This window comes from Triturus cristatus, chromosome 7 (assembly GCF_964204655.1).
Source record: "Triturus cristatus chromosome 7, aTriCri1.1, whole genome shotgun sequence".
Lineage (NCBI taxonomy): Eukaryota > Metazoa > Chordata > Amphibia > Caudata > Salamandridae > Triturus > Triturus cristatus.
Window position 1 is genome coordinate 1,202,034,944 of NC_140590.1, and position 17,583 is coordinate 1,202,052,526.

Consider the following 17,583-nt stretch of genomic DNA (forward strand, 5'->3'; position numbering starts at 1 on the left):
ATCCTGGACTCATTCTAGCGTCATCCGATGACTTCAGCCAGGCTATTCCTGTAATTATCTGGGGAAGTTATCCCAAGCCATCCTGAAGTCTGCCCACAGGGAGAAATATTTAAATGAGATGACTCTTACTGTAATCACAAAAACTACTCCAGGATGGTGTCCTGATTACTCCAATTAAAAATGCGTGATGGTCCTTTACAACTCCAAGAATACTAACTGACAACTGCAGGATGAGTGTGAATTACTCCAGGATGGTGTCCTGATTACTTCAATTAAAAATGCGTGATGATCTTGTACTTCTCAAGGAATACTAACTGACAAGTGCAGGATGAGTTTGAAATACTACCGGATGATTTCAGGACAACCCCATGGTTACTGTTTACAACCACTGGATGATTTGCTAACATCTTCAGAATTATTATGCATTACTGTAGTATGATTTTATGACAACTTCAAATTGGAGTTAATGTACACAAGCATATTGGGAAAACACTACGGTACATCCCCTCATCACTGCCTAACAACCAAGAGTACTCAGTGGAATTATTTAGAAGTAATCCCAATTCGTAACATCCAAGAGTATCCACTGGATGGGCACTCTTGGCTATTGCAAATGGGGATTACTTCAGAATGGTTTAATAAAATGTTCTGGATGCTTGTAGATCACTCCTAAATGTTTAAATACAGACTTTCCAAATGTCCTTTCCTTCATCCTGGATTACTCAAGTCTAATTTAAAAACAAATTTGAAATGAAATACTTGGGTGAAACATGGTGTCCCTTTAAAAAAGAAAACTGTATGGGTTTAAAACAGGATCCTTCTTTAACCAAGGACAATGATATAAAATGAATTTGTGAGGAGCGTTGGTGTTGGCAAGAATACCATTTGCATTGAGTAGCAGCCTTGCAGCGTATGACCTTTCCCCATACTAACTGTGACAGGTCTTCATTTGAGCTAAACGACGTCACTCTAAGTTTTGATATGGTGACCTGTGGCAATACACCGAACAAAGAATTGGTTCAAATAAATGGATCTGAAATTACTTCTCACTGTGTGCTTTTATTTCGCCAAAGCATGTACATGACCTCAAAGAGAGATAGTATACTGTTCAGGATAACATTAAAAGTAAGGAAAGAGAATTTTAAAAAGTCAACAAAAGAAGCAGCTCTATTGTGTGTTGCCAGATTCAGAGTATTTTGTCCTCTTTTGCAATTGCAGATCCTTACGACAAGAGCCCTTCTCGTAGTTTGGTTGTTGAGAGGAAGCCAGCTTGCACTAAGATTTCATAACATTCTGAAAAGATAACAAAAGACTATATTAGTACACTTTCTACAATTGAGTTACTTTAGATTTTCTTTTAGATTAGCTGCCTTCATAAATCACTGGATTCCCCTCCACCATAAAGGGCTCCTCATGAGAGGTTTTAACACTGCTTTGCTGAGGCTTCTGGTTCACATTTGAACTGAGGCCATTGATCAGATGGAAGGTGAAGAAAGAAAATATCCCTTTCTCAACTGTAAGAGTGAAGGGGCAAATTGGATTCAGAACAGTCCCAGAGTTTCAATATTATTGTAAAAACCGGCTTTTCATCCTCAAGAGACGGCGAATTTTAGGTTTTAATCTCCGCCACACATTGACCACAGTTTGACAGCATTGTGCCTTTAATCACTGCTCCTCTAACATTCAGGATAAATTACAGATGTACAAAGGTAAAGAGTGGTTTCCCAGTTACCAGAGTCTGTAAGCCACTAGATGTAGCCTGTGCAAACAGGGAGTAAACTACCTTGGGTTCAACTTATGCTGCCTTCAAGAAGAATATTGGCTGAAGGTCCACTGAACTACGCTTGCAGCATGCCCGTCTGGAAAAGAAAGTCCCAAATTCCCTTGCGGCCAGTACATGAATGCAAACAAGCAAGTGTTTGGACCAGGGATGCAGATGAAAGTACGAAGTAAGGCTGGAAGCACTGTGTGCTTTCAGTGGTGTCATGAAGATTTCTAGTTTAAGGCCTGGCTGGATTGCTTGCTTATTTGAAGAGAACTGACTGAAGGAGTAAAAAGGCAATACAAAACAGCATAAAAGGAACACTGCAGCAATAACATGAGCCGCTATGGGACCACTTAGGCCTTAAGGTTTTATAAGTCAAAACACATTTTTAATGTTAGTTACTGTTTTTACACAAACAATTTGCAGCTTTAACCTGAATGTTTGTTACCAGAAGGGTAATTAGATGATTTGGAATATCTTACCAAATAAATCTGCAATTTCCGGTTGATCCCTGCCCAATGCTCATCTCAGCACACAATTTCATAATGAATAGGGTCCAACAGAACTTCTACCAGCTGCTGCATATCATCCTGCAGGTAACAGAAAGCATTAATATATATGCCATCATATATACATGACTTTAAAAGTAAACGTTTTTGTTTCTGGCCGTCTAATTGACATTCATAAGCACCATGTGTAACAGTGATCAAAAATGATGCATTAGTGCCAGAAATACGCATTGGTCATTTCAAAAATGTACTCCAAAACCAATTTCTTTTTGCAAAGAACATACAATGTTTGTCAAAGCACACAGCGCTGCCTGCAAATGATAAATAGCCTACTGATTTCCACACGTACTTCAGCTGGCCTACAATTCAGTAGGTGTTTTTATTATTATTTTTATTTTAAGGCACAGCTTTTGGTGAACAGAAACTTATTTCTGAGATATGCAGGTGGAGTACAAAGTGCAGGAGAATTAGGCGTTTTAGGTTATGTGGTCAAAGTTGCTTCTACTCACTTAGTTTTAAAAGATGAGTTTCACTTACCTTTTGAGAAATCATTCTTATCTTGAAATTTTCTTACATTTGTTTGTATTAGTTCGAGCTCCTCATTCAGACCCGTAGCAGGGTAATCTGACGAACAGCTGTAATTTCCAGTAATAATTGACAAGGAGTTATACATGATTAACTTATGAAAAAAAAGTATTTTGTAAATAGGCACATAACATTGGGAATTCAACTTCTTAAGCATAAACAGAGAATGCGTGGTTGAGTTTCACTAATTCTCAAATGAAATGATTGCCCACTGTGTTGCATGTTAGGAAATAAATTAAACCCACCCACACACAACAGATGAGATAACGCACTTGAGCAAATCAAATAGGAAAGGAAACCCTATGTTTCTCTCAACTGCACCAACACCTTATACGGCATATTGACTGGTGAATATCATATATTTATTACAAGGTCATCACTGTGAAATCCAAAGCACCTGCCACCATGAAACGACACACACTCATCTAACCTTACACAGGACAGAACATCTCACATCCAACTCAGCACAGGTACGCCATACAGTCATATATCACTTTGCTCCCAGAAGCACTTTCTGAAAAGACATACCATGCTCGGGTCCTGTTGTCCCGCAGTCGGGAATTCGTGGTACCTTGATTGGACGTCTCTGACATGTTACGGCTCCGACACGCGGGTGTTCCTCTTACATATTGTTGATCTCTTCTTCAGGGTTTCTGTCCGCATCCATGTTCCCTCGCCGGAGGTACCTGCTTGTGTAGCTCTGTTTCTTCACGCCGGAGTTTCTTCAGCCTCTCGTCCTGTAGAGAATACAATGAGAGAAGAAAGATATATTTAACCAAAGAATCCTGATCTATCAGGTATATGGTAGGATGATGATGTTATATATGGTTAGAAGGACATTGTTACTTATCTGATTCACAGAGAGTGGAAAAATGGTTATTCTTTTGCTTCCCTTTTTTAACACGGGCTGGATATAAAGAAAAAATAGATATAAATTAGTTTCCTGATTTCTTAAGGAGACTCTATATCCCTATCTGACTCAGCACCTTTTTGTGTTGATTTTTCATATTGCATCCTATCTAGGAAAATATGTTTTTTTCCTAGTATTAATTAGGATGTATATTTTTGGGGTCTAATTGAGTGCTACAGTGGCATTTGTTGAGGTTAGTCCCTCTCATTGTTTTTTGCAATTATACATATAACTTCTTTTACCATAAGGTGAATAGCTAAGCTCACAAAAAGGGGTCACTGCCATTCTGCAGAACCAGGCAAACAAAGATGTGGGCTCTCAGCCATGCTGCATAACCAGGCTAAGAAAAAAGCAGGGCCCTGGTCGAAGGTGCATAACATAGGCTCAAATACCATATACCAGTGGTTAGCTGCACAGAACACATTTAATTCATGCTACATACACTAGATGTGGAGCACTGGTCGGTGCCAGACACAAGAGCTCACATTTATACAGGGTCACTGGTCCGTGCTTCATACTCTGGCTTCACCCACAGGACTAGCCTATGTTACTCAGTAGCGTTTAGGGGGACAAAAGAAAATAAATAGTGCCACGTTTTTTGGTTTGCGTTCAGTGAAGCAGCCCTGATACCAGGAGTAGGGCCTAGTAGAGTTACAGAAGGACAGCATCACAATACAAAGGTTTACTTTTTGCTTTCATACACACTTTTTCCAATATAAAAATAATTATTTGGGCCACCGCCCTGACTTGCCTCTCCTCTTGTGCAATTTAAAAGGTAATTTATTTTCCTTTCGTTTATAAATATAATTAACAGTACCCTGCCTACAAAAGAAACTCCACACAAGGTTATATAAAAAATGGCCTTTGTATTATCATAAAACACATTAGAAACATAATCACACATTTACACTGTGCCAACTGGCACTAGGCAATATTCACAGGAGATTATATACAGGACCAGGCCAATAGGGCCACGGTCAGAACCATCAGAACAGGTAAGTAAACGCAAATATAAAAACACAACCAGTAACTACTGGTACCATAATGACCTAAGCATTATTGAACAAATTGTTCTGTTCCTGAGCAAATACCTTTTCAATTTTTTCAACATAATCTGTTTGGTCACTGTGATAAAATTCTAAATGTTGTAATAAATATTGCACATTAAAAATAAAGTTAAATATACAAGAACTAGGCTACATTTTACTACTAAACAGGCAGCCACAAGTGCAGTTACCTTGAAGACAACAGGGTAATGATTTGAATGGTGCAGCAGGTGCAGTGGCACCGGTCCCAAAAGATGTCATAACTCCTCTAAACACCCAATATTGCTATTTTTGACTACTAAACAAGCAGTCAAAATTGAAGTTCCCTTGCAGTTAACAGGGACTTTATTTTAAAGGAGCAGCAGTTGCAATGGCACCAGGCCCAAAACGTGTAGGGACCCCACCAAACCCAGATCACTGCTAAATGTTACTACTAAACAAGGCAGTTACAAATACATTTATCTAGCACGCAATAGGGTCATCATTTCAATGGTGCAGCAGGTGCAGTAGCACTAGAACCAATAGCTCTAGGGACCACACTAAACACCTAATATTGCTATATTTTACTACAAAACAGGCAGTCACAAGTGCACTCGCCTTGCAGACAACAGGGTCATGACTTAATATTGCAATATTTTACTACTATAAAAGCAGTTACATTGCAGATAAAAAGGGGCTTGATTTGAATGGTGCAGCAGGTGCATGGAGTGAAAATGGTTTTGTTGGTAGTCAAAGTAGTAGGAATCAGCTTAAGCATTAAACCGTTGGCCTGCTCGTATCTGTGAGTAATCAGTTTTTGCTGATATTGCTGTGAAGTACCGCAAGTGGCTGAGTGGTGCTTTGTAAGGGTGTTATGGTGAATGAGTAAGATAAGTAATTAGTATTATAATACAGTTATATGAGTGGTGATAAAAGTGAGTGGAAGGCGCTGTTAGCATGTGGATGGATGAGCTTTGTTGCACATGGCTAAGTGCAAAAGTTAGATGGCATGGCACCGCCAAATAAACACAATGTCTCTCAAACTACATCGCATGCGCTGTCTAAGGAGACGCCTAAAAGCAGTTTAGGTTTAGGAGCGGGCCAGATTGGACTGGAGCGGGCCAGCTTGCTTAGGACTGGAGCGGGCCAGCTTGCTTAGGCCTGGAGCGGGGCAGATTGATTCTGATTGGAGCTGGCTGATTGTTTTGGACTGGATTGGGGTAAAAAATTATAAAACAATGATGTAATATGATCACAAATATCGACTGCTCACTTTACATTGGTTATTGCTGTATTTGGGTGTTAATCTGAAATTAATGAGGCGAAACATTTGCGCAGTGTAAACCTGCGTACAGGTGTCAAAATAATGAAGTAAAACTCAAAACTAATATCACGCACTATGCTACATAATTTTCGGTTTGTCGCCAGCCCTGCTGCATAATTTAGAGCTTCCCTCCCTCTTAATTCAAGTGGCTTCGTTTATTTAACACACAGCACCAGAGCACTGTGGAAGCGATTTTGATTTGAGGTACAGGAGATGAGAAATGTACACAAATAAGGTACAGGCGAACAGAAACAAGCAGAAAATGTGGAGGATAGACCGTTTTTTGACAGGATTAAGCGTACAAAATCGACATGGTTCAGCTGCAGTGGCAAGATTGGAAGAGAAAGTGTGGGCACCGGTTAATAGAGAAGACGTGGAGAGAGCAGGGGTGGCTATTGGCATACGGAAAAGGCGAGACTGTGGCGCAGGGTATTCTGAATGGAGAACTTCTAAGAGGCAAAAATGTATGTGGACTTTCCAAAGTTTCAGACGCCAGGAGCGGCCCACATGCCGGTGACTAGAGTGAAATACGCTGCCCACAGCATTACGTTTATTACAATACTAGCTTTCTGCCTGGCATGTGTGGCCTTTTATTCAGATGTAACTTGCTTTCTTTAAACCCAGGAAAAAGGCGTTTTTTTACAAAAAGTTATAATTTACATCAAACACGCATAATCTTGCCAGGCGGCATTTGTTGTAAGAGCCTTCCATATGTTCAAAGTATGACCGCTTTCTCTTTGGTCACAAATTCGAGCTCGTCCATAAAAGCAAAGGAAAGGTGAATGTCACTTAAGTAAACTTCATGTTTTCGCTCACGAAGGACTCAAGCGCTGCACGGATTCCACTGTTACATTGCAACAGCAGGACTGGCTTTGCAGTATTACCCGACCGAGTTAGCACCTTCGGTCCTTGTATGTTTTCAATGACAGAAGAGACTTGGTCTCCCGTGTGCCCGCCTTTCACAGCCCAGACATTTCCTTCCTTACCTGATATCTTGGATTCTCGTACATCTGCCGCAGTGACATAGAGAGCGTGCAAAGTCAGGTTAGTAGTACATTTCCCCAGTACTACCCTGACGTGGATTTTGGCTTGGATGTATAATTGCCCAGTCTCCGTTTCACTGGAGCAATGCGATGCTGGATGAGAGGTAGCCTAGTGCATCACCTCTTTTAAATAAGGCGCCTCTTTCAATGGCCGACATGTCTGGAGAGTTTCCCGCCTTCGAAACCACAGATGAGACAGCCCAGACGTGTGAAGCCACAACTCCCTCTTCAAAAACACATAATCAAATATGACGATGTTCAGCAATCCATCCATCTCCCTTCCACTCTTCCGCAAACACAAGACATCACAGAATCAGTTGACGGTCACTTGGCACGTACAGCAGCTCTTCCTCTTTGTCTCTCCTCGCCAGTCTGGCTACCACCCGCTTCCGGTACTCGAGGGCAACTTCCGTTTGAGAAACGTGAAATAGAAAAGGGACAACAGTAAACCCCAGGGTAATGTTTAGCTCCAGCTTTCTTACCACGGTACCTCTAGAATCTAGATAGTGCCATTTCAGTTGCACAAATGCAATGAACACACCATTTTAATAATAATACAAAAAAATGAATGTGTCGTAACATAACTGGTGCACATGTAAAGCGCTCCAATACCTTCGGGTCGAGTTCACACTATATAAATCTGCAACAAAATAAAAATTATGTCCAGAATTAAACATACTCTTTTTTTTGCTTGTAAACTTGTGTTTAACTCCTAAATGTTATTAAATGTTGTTCTAAAAAATAGTGTCAAAGTCACTAAAATTATGACAAATCGTGCTGCCAGAAAACAACAAGCATTGGCAAAACCAACAGGTTTCACCTACAAGAGAACTATTGGCAATATTTTAAGCCATCTGGTATAGCAGCGAGGCTAGAAGTAAAAAAAAAAAAAAGCACAATGACAGACGTGTCATGGTGCTTTTTTTTGTTCATTCAGCCAAGCTGCTGTCTGACATGGCTAAAAACATTGACAAAGCTAATAGCTCTCTCATAGTTGAGATCTACTTGCATTGCCTATGCTTGTTTTAGTCTTTCTTCAAGTTAGGGAAAATCATTCTTTTAAAAGTGTCCCCCTGGGGTCGGCGTTGTTACTTTAATGGCGGAGAAGCAGGATGTGATACAGCTGAGGAGGCTTGACCAGAGGACTACTACCTCCTGTTAAAAGGTGTTTGACCCGGGCCAACGCTCGCACATTGCCTTTTCTGTTAGTTGCCCCATGGCGGTGCAGGGGATGCGCGCTCAAAGCCGGTTTAATATAATATGCCTTTACATCAAAATAATGTATGCTGACAGTCAGGTAATAGCTGCCAATTTTCCAGCCCTTTAGTAAAAAAGCAAAAAATGATCAACTGATTTGACCTTATGCAAATAATAGACACCTAAAGCCGAGGATTTTGAGACTCGCTTGAAGCTCAGTTTCAAGAGAAACATTTCCGATGTGGACGGCAAGGCGAATTATGTTCACCACCGAAGAACTGCATTTTACAACAAACATGATTTTAATGTTGGAAGGACTGACAGCAACAGAGGGTGCAAAAAGAGACATGAGGGTGGTGGGAGGGGCAGGCAACACCATAGAAGCAATACAATAAATAATATGAGCTTCTGTAATGTAATCCGGCGCGCATGTAAAACGCTCCAAAGCCATTGGTCTTATTTTGCACTTTATAAATGCAACATTGAAGAGGTTGGGGTGTAGGGCTGGTGGGGAACACGATGTGGGACGGGGCAGGAGCACCAGGGCAAAAAGCACCAACAGGGCAAGTAAGAAGAAAACTAAAGTCTCTACCAGCCTAGCTGGCTACTGGTAGATGCAATGTAGCTGCTGTTGCTGGGTTGACAAGTTTGCAGTGTATGTTATCATGTGTAGCACACACGCTGGTTTGACATACACATTTTGGTGTTTGAAAAGGATGAGATACAATGGGTTTCTGCATCTGCTGCAGAGATATCTATGTTAACTGCAGGAAATCCCAGCATGGCCAGCTTGGCGTTTCACCCTTATGATGTCAATTAAACAAGTTGCAGAGAGTTGAGTCATATATTAACACCAGTCACTTAAGATGACACTAAGGATGTGGCTGCTCTGGTATTATACCAGGGCAGGGAAAACTGTCTGATAAGTTTTAAATAGGAAAAGATTTTGTAATATTGCATGCAAGGGCCATACAAGCCAACACACCTGATTCAGGCGGGAGACCCCGGACATTTGAAGCAAAAATGGCTTTATTTCACCTGCCTCTCACTTAAAAATTGCCTCTGTTTCAATGTATGTCAATGAGGAAAATGCATTACCCCGACTTCTTTTGAAATATTCCACTTTCCAGCTATAAAACATTGGCAAGTGTGAAACTCCTTCCCCAGACATTCAGTTGAGGTCATTAATATTTTGTACAAATATTTGTACCTCTTTATTATCTGTTTAATATCTGCATACAGCAATAGGCATTTGAAGCTTGACTAGCTAGCTTTTCCAGTGTGCTTGCCATGGTATTGCATGCACCAAGTCTGCTGTGTGTTTATAGGTTCCCTTTGAGCAAGAAACATTATTTTTATTGCAATCTCAATTCATACATGTTAGAAATGCAGTTCTCTAGTTGGCAGAGGTATCCACCTTGTCCAAGTAGGGTGCTCGCTGTGCTGCTGGCAGATCATGCTGCAAGTAGCGGTGTTGTTGCTGAAGTGCAGTCGTCAGTAGACGATCTGAAGGCGATGGCGCCGACATCAGTGGGCCAAGGCTGCAGTATGGGATGGGGCAGTGCATCGTGTAACTTACGAGCGGTGCCTCCAGGCCACAGTGAAGACAGCGGCATTGATGTCGGGGATACTTTTAGGTGCGTGAAATTCTATTTCTAACCTTTAACGCTGCATACATTTTGCTATTCATGCACAGCACCATTTCTGCCCTTTTTGTTTATTAAAAATTGCAAAGCAATTTTTCACCTTTGTATAAAAATGCACAACCACGCGATATAATCACCCCGCAAACTTTTACTCCGCATATGCCTTTACCACGCATGCCATGACAACGCAAAGGCGTGCACGGTGAATGCATAAAATTTGTAAAAGTGTTTATGGTAAATATATATATATTTTTTAATATGATATGTATATATATATTTAATTTTAATTTTTTTTTTTTTAAACTAAAAACAAAAAAAGGCCTTTTTATCCCAATAACTAAACACCCCTAACATTGTTAAATTACCCATACCACCCCAATACCCATGCCCACTAAAATCTTAAATTACCCTTGGCACCCCAAATGCACCCTGAACCCTAAAACACACCCTGACCACTAACAATACCCCTACACCCCCAATCCCACCCTGAACCCTTAAACTACCCTAGCACCCCAAAACCTAAACTGAACCCTGTACACTAAAATTACCCTGAGCACCCCAAAAACAAAACACACCCTGATCCCTAAATGTTCTACTACACCCCAAACCTAAAGCCACCCTGAACCCTAAAAATCCCCCAGCACCTCTAAACCCAAACACACCCTGAACCCTCAAAATTCCCCTACACCCCAAAACCCTAACCCACCATGCCACTTAAAAATACCCCAGCACCCCAAAAACTAAACCCACCCTGAACCATAAAAATACCCCAGCACCCCAAAACCCAAACATACCCTTAACCCTAAAATTAGCCATGACCACTAAAAATAAACCTGCACCCCAAAACCTACAACGACCCTGAACCCTAAAAACACCCCTGCACCCCAAAACCTAAACCCACCCTGAACCCCAAAAATACCCTGGGCACCCCAAAACCCAAACATGTCCTTAACCCTAAAACTAACCCTGACAACTAAAAATAAACCTGCACCCCAAAACCTAAACCCACCCTGAACCCTAAAAATACCCCTGCACCCCAAAATCTAAACCCACCCTGAACCCTAAAAATACCCAGACACCCCAAAACCTAAACCCAACCTGAACCCTATAAATACCCCAGCACCCCAAACGCCTTAACCCTAAAATTACCCCTGAACCCCAAAACATATAACCCTACACTCCAAAACACAAACCCTATGCTATGCATACCTTATACTTACATATAAATCACATATGCTTCTACCATTCATGCATTTACAACAAATTTCGTTGTAAAAGCATGTGTGGTAAATGCATATGCATTGTAATGCCATGCGTTGTAATGGCATTGCCGAGTAATGGTAGTTGCATTGTGATGGTATGCGGGGTGATGGTAGTAGTGGTCAAAGATTAGTTGTGTTTACCTCTTGCACTAGAAGTATAATCATTCTCAAAACATAAGGAGCAATTTCATCATGTTAAGAAGAAATGATGCTTGTGGAGATTTGGATGTTTATTTTCAAATCATCAAGCACAATTGGATCTTATGAAGTAATCACATACTCATTCTTAAATCCTCCTGAAGTCATCAGGAATAGTCACACCTTGTGAAGTCATCGCATACTCATTCTTAAGTCTTCCCGAAGTCATCAGGAATAGTCACACCTTGTGAAGTCATCGCATACTCATTCTTAAATCCTCCTGAAGTCATCAGGAATAGTCACACCTTGTGAAGTCATCAGATGCTCATTTTCAAGTCATCCACAAGTCATCGAGCTCAAGTTTCTAAACTCTGCTGATGACTTCAAGAGCTTGATGATGTCTGATGATGTGAAAATGACTTCTAGAGTAGTTGGATGATCATCCAATGACTCTGGGATTGCTTCTAAAGTAATCCTGTTTGACCTGGGAAGGGGCACACAGGGGCACACAAGGAGCAAAAAAAACGAAGGCAAAAAACGAGTCACAAAATGAAATAACAGTGCAGGCAGGCAGAGAAGGGACACACAGGGGCACACAAGGAGCAAAAAACGAAGGGAAAAAAATTAATCACAAACGAAATAACAGTGAGCAACCAAGAGCACACAAGGAGCAACGAGGCAGTCAGGAGAAGCAGCGGCGCACAGGGCGTCTGCGCGGTGGCGGAGGGAGCGACCTGCCTGAACACATTGTACATTCTATTGTCGCTGGGGGCGCACATTTATGAGCTTGATTTATCATAATATTTAATTCAGTCATTTTCTGATCTATTCCTGATACTGCCGTTGACATTAAGTTTAGTAGATGTATTTGGACATCCATTTTTTCTGATTGATAAGCTAGAGCTTCTAAGGTTAACTGCTAGGTCCTACATATTATGTCCCATATAGGGGCTAAATTTTTCATTTCAATTTCCTTTGGATTCTGTTGAGATGGAATGCCTGTTTTATGCTCTCTTAGATCCTCTTTGTTTTTTCCTATAGAAGTAGGAATGGCCCCTACTACTGTAGGATTCAGACATTGCCTTATTATTTACTCTGATCTTTCATTTGTTGTTGGTTCTAATACACCTGAGGTAATTCCTTTGTTCACTACAACTTCAATTTCTATTGGAAGTGAATTTCCATTTGTTAAGAGGCATATATTCCGTATATGTTTGTTCTTGTTGCTCTTGTTCTTGCTTATACTGGTTCAGAGATATTGGAATAATTGACAAGAGTTCCAAATCACTAGTTGGGCAGCAGATAGGCTTTTTACTCACTCTCAGTTTCCCTTTTGAGGTTTGATCCATTGCATCTTCCATTATGAATTGGTTTGTTTTGGTGGTCTGCAATGAACAATGTATTGCTTTTATTGGTATTACGGGGTACGGTAGACTATATGAATTACTAGGTGTGGAAAACAGAACACTACTTGGGTCTTTCAAAAAATCAAAACGTTGGGGAATTTTTCGAGCTCTTTCAAACATCCGGGCTACTGTTGAAATTAGTGATTGGTTATCCTAGTTGATTTCACATTTGAGGCAGATTGTGACATTTGAAGCCTTTTCTTAATCTTAGTTGTATTATGTGGGATAATTTATCTTCCTGATCTCATGGCTCAGTTTTTGTAGTAGCAGTCTGTGTGTATAGCAGTTTTTAAATCCCTCATAGTGATAGCGTAGGTTACAAATTTGAGGGATTTTTGTGATAAATATTTATATTCAGTGACCTGGCCACTTCTGGGCAGGATCTGCAGCAATCTAGTACCGACCACAATGCCTACTTACACATCCCTCCTGGGGCTATGTGGGCGGTATTGAAACCCCTCTTTTATCACTCACGGGAGAGGTGCTCTACACAATCCCCCCCCAAAAAATTAAGCTGTTACAATTTATGCGATTATAGTTCATTGAAGTGCTGTTTAACAGCTGAATTTATACTGGAGAGGGTAAAATAATGCTCAGCTCCGCCTCCCGCTTACTCCTTAGCCAAGTCTGAGTAAAATAAGCTGTGCCTTGTTCTCGGAATGGTTGGTAGAAGTGGTTCTCTTCATACACTTCACCACCCCGCACTGTGCTTATCACCTAACATCTCTAGGGCAAGGACGGGGAGGACCACACTGGTATCTGCTACTCACAGCCACTTGCTGCTCACTGGTTTCTGAAATAACAGGTTTCTCCTTGCAGCTTGTGCATCAAATTCCAGCCCTACCAGTCCTGTATCAATGCACCTAGTGTGCACGTTAGGTGCAATTTAGTAGAATTGTTGCCTGAGTACTGTGAGTGGAGGAGCCCAGAGGGACCGCAAGCCACATTCGATCTAGGCGAGCCACTTCTGCTGACACCCTGCACCCGCTCTCTGACGCAGACGACTACGGCTGCCGCATTTGCGTCTGCACGTTTACTCTCCAGACTGACATGAGGGTCGAGCTCACCAAAACCCTGAAGAGGGGGACAGATGGATCAGGGTTCAAGTCAGACCCTAATTGGGGCTTCATACCTCTGCCGCTATGCTGCTCTTACTTTTATACTCGTCCTCAGAATCCCCCGTCAGCTGTCCATGACTGTGAGCCGTGGATCGGTAAGTCCAGGAATTTTTGACCAGGATAGTAGAGGTTATAGCAGTGAAAGTCCAAGGTTTCCTGGACCCGAATTCCTGGACTCTCTTGCAGGAAATCCCCCACATCTGCTCGCTGCCCCTCACGGACCACGTGTGACATCACAGGGCTAATCCACAATTGTTCAGACTCGAACAATCTAGCGCCCACCAGTTAGTCCGACTGTCTGAGGTCAGATGAGACAGTAATAGGGAAAAATTATTTAAATTGAAAACATTCTAGAACTTCAATAAACAAAGGGTGAGGCAGAAACTAATGGAAGATACCACAAGTACAATACCATGATCACAGATACAATAATAAGTGGATATCTAGCCAGAGTTGTGAGCACACTGCACTTAAATAATATCTGAAAAGACATAAATATATGAACTGATGAAAGTGAATGAAATGGAAGAATGTACACAAATTAGAATGCATAATTGTGCAATGCAAGTTCAGGCTCAATAATGAAACACCACACATGAGAATGTGTGAACTAAAATGTATTGCTTACACCTCAGCCACAGCCTAAGTATCAACTGCCGTTTTGCTCAGCATTCCCTCAGAGGCTGCCTTAGAATTCTGGGGCACCAGAATTCCATGGACATGGGCCAATTCACAGGGACTGTGGACAGTGTCTCACACATCTACCTCTTATAAATATTTTCGAGCATAGAGCCTATACTAATAAATATCACATTAAGGACCTGAAAGAACAAGGGAATATATATTAGAGCATTGTGTGTGAAGACAATACTTGCGTGTGCTAAAATAAGGAATTTAAAATATATCAACACAAATAAACATTTGAGAAGCACCTCCATACATAAGTAGCTGGGAGGTATGAATACCTCTAAGGGAAAGAAATCAGAAGAAACATAACTTTTCTTTTATATGGTTATAATAACTTGGTAAGCACCCTTCAAAGAAATGACTAACACTCACTTGATCCTATTATCTTGAAATTGAATTGGGGGCCAAGTCACCCTCCCACTTGTCTTGACATGTACCTTGGACTTGTTGTCTGGACTAACATATTTCTCGCTCATGGAGTTATCTTCTAACTAATGTTCATCTCTGATTTCCATCTCTCTCTTACTCTGGCCTGAAATGTCCGTCTCCTCATCATGCTCACCTGGCCCCCCACATTGGACAACTCTTCGCATATTTCAGATTCCCCATCCTTAGTCTTGACCACATTACGAAACAGTTTATTTATCTTCATTGGTTCAGTGAACCTTTACCCTTCTTTGTGAAAAGTTGGGGATCTCACTTTAACCCATTCACCCAGCTTGAAATTCATTATCTGGGTCTTGTGTGTCTGACAAATCCTCCAAAAATCTACCAGGTGGCGATAGGAAAAAAACAAAATCAGTGTACTAGGTAGAGCTAAATGTCAACAAACAGACGCTCTTTCACTAACAAAACAGCCTGCCCCTTCTTCTAGTCCGACTCCACCCACAAGAAGCAGGAAACCGAGGATGATATCCTCACGATTCACAACTCTCTATTTCCAGTGAGAGTTGAAAACTATAGAAGCCCCAGTTAAGTCTTATGTTAGTATTTTTAGGTCAAGCCTCTGAGACCTATTGTATCTCTTCTTTGGCAAATAGCACACCCACCACTTGCCATCGGTCGTTATCTGTGTTATTTGGATAAACTGGGAAGTTATTGGTGCATTTGTTTAAATGTCCCTCCTTTGTGTGCCTAGCTCCTTCTCAGGCGATTTCATTAAGAGAACGTTTTGTTTGGCCATCACACTGTACAGCGTGTGATTATCCCTCCTCCTGTCTGGCTATGATCAATTCGAAGCACTTTCAACACACATCAAAATGCTCAGGCTTTGCTAGTACAAGTGAATAGCACTGAAAATCTTTTCTTTTATTAAGGTGCCGGAGACTGAAGCAAATATATATTTTCGTGGCTGTAGGATCAGTATTCTTTCAAGTATTTCATTCCAGTGCCCATGAAGAACCTGCTGTTCGATGCGTCTTTTACCTGTACTCACAAAGTAATCATCCACTAAGGGACTCTGGTGGAATAGTGCAATGCTTTGACTAACTTGGGTTATCACCATACATGGACCAGAGACACTTACAACTCCTTTTGTACAATATGTACCAACTCTAGCACAAGTTTGGTTTATAGGGGGGAGTCTGTTTACTTAAATGATGTGTTGTTTGAACAGTTGGATACGCAAAAGTGTTCTTTCTATTTTTGACATCTTGTTGTTATGTTTAGACAGGTGCAGGAGAGTCAGGTTCAGGGACTTATTAAATGGATTTTTTTTTTTATATGCTTATCTTTTTTGAAGAGCAACATGGAGAAAGCATGCTGTCTGCCCTGCCCCATTTAAAATTTGACCCGCCCCCAACTGTTTAAGCTTGGGGTCTGACACCAGAACGCCTGGAGTCATACTTGTTTTCCGCATAATTGCTTTCATGGACAGGTCTACGGCTTCCTAATTTTGAAGGTGCTGTTTAGAGCAGAAACTGGACAATCTTGAAGGATTGTCAGCCATCCATATTGCTAAAATTCTTTTTCAGATTGCAATGCAATTGTGTGATGCTTCTTACGTGTTTGGAAATATTTCCCACCCGAACGTTGTGAAACACATTTCCATGTTTCATAGCAGGTTTATTAATAAATCTCAATGTTTGTTTTGTGCGTTTAAGATGGCACACGTATGCAGCATACCTAACTCACTGGGCCTCTGTTCTAGTTGCACTAACTTTTAGGGGGGCACTGCTTCTCTTGCACTGTCTGTCACGGGAAGCCGTAAATCATGTTGCACAGAAAATGTCAGCTTCGTTAATACTTATAAGGTCCCAAAGGTGAGACCGATTGCATTGCAAATGCTTGTTTTCCTCATTGGTAATGTACAACGTAGTTGAGAGCGTGCTGACATACCGCGAGTACCTGTTTCTCCCTCTGCCTCAGAGAGAGCTGATGGCCTCCCTCGAGAGGAGAGGGGTGATAATCCGTGTGCACATGTGTTCGCTCTGAGGCAGCGGGTGCGGCAATTTTCTGGTTCAGGGCGAGCTGACACTCCCTAAGGACATGTCCCTCACTCAACCCAAGAGAGCACTGACGGCGTTCCTCATGAGTTGAACACCAATATCAACTTGGGAATGTGTTCACTCTGAGGCAGAGGGGAGCATATTTAATGGAGAAGCGTGGCGTTAACATTGCTAACACCACGCTTCTCCATTCTGCAAATGCAGGGATGTGCTATATTCACAAGAATGGGGCACACCCCTGCGATTCCCCTAGTGCTGAGTTCAGCAGCCTAGCACCAATGCAGGCACCATGGTGCAAGGGTGTCTGCGTTCGGAGGAAGATTGTTTATGTGCAGGAAGCTCACCCTTCCTACACACAAACAGTCTTTAAATGCTGTTTTGTAACTTCTATGTGAGCTGCTTAATGCAGCACATATAGAATTTGCAAAACAGCATTTTTTAAATGATTGTCTATGTGGTTGAAAGGGGACCTTCCTGCACATAAACAATCATAGGTAATTTGCTGCTTCTATGTGTGCTGC

At 41.4% G+C, this 17,583-nt stretch overlaps 1 protein-coding gene and 1 long non-coding RNA gene across 4 annotated transcripts in view; one reads left to right on the top strand and one right to left on the bottom strand.

Moving 5' to 3' along the window:
* The window catches only part of LOC146811599 (transmembrane protease serine 9-like), a 452,993-nt gene that overhangs the window by 417,662 nt on the left and 17,748 nt on the right, over nucleotides 1-17,583 (top strand). The window lies entirely within an intron of this gene.
* LOC146811600 (uncharacterized) lies at nucleotides 1,072-7,532 on the bottom strand. Of its 3 annotated transcripts, none has more exons than XR_014966759.1 (5): nucleotides 7,105-7,532; nucleotides 3,388-3,596; nucleotides 2,812-2,909; nucleotides 2,248-2,355; nucleotides 1,072-1,293 (listed from the first exon to the last, which is right to left on the bottom strand). It is a non-coding gene; the product is annotated as an uncharacterized LOC146811600 (long non-coding RNA). The 3 variants fall into 3 exon arrangements; XR_014966758.1 differs by having other exon boundaries at nucleotides 3,388-3,766; XR_014966757.1 differs by having other exon boundaries at nucleotides 3,388-7,532.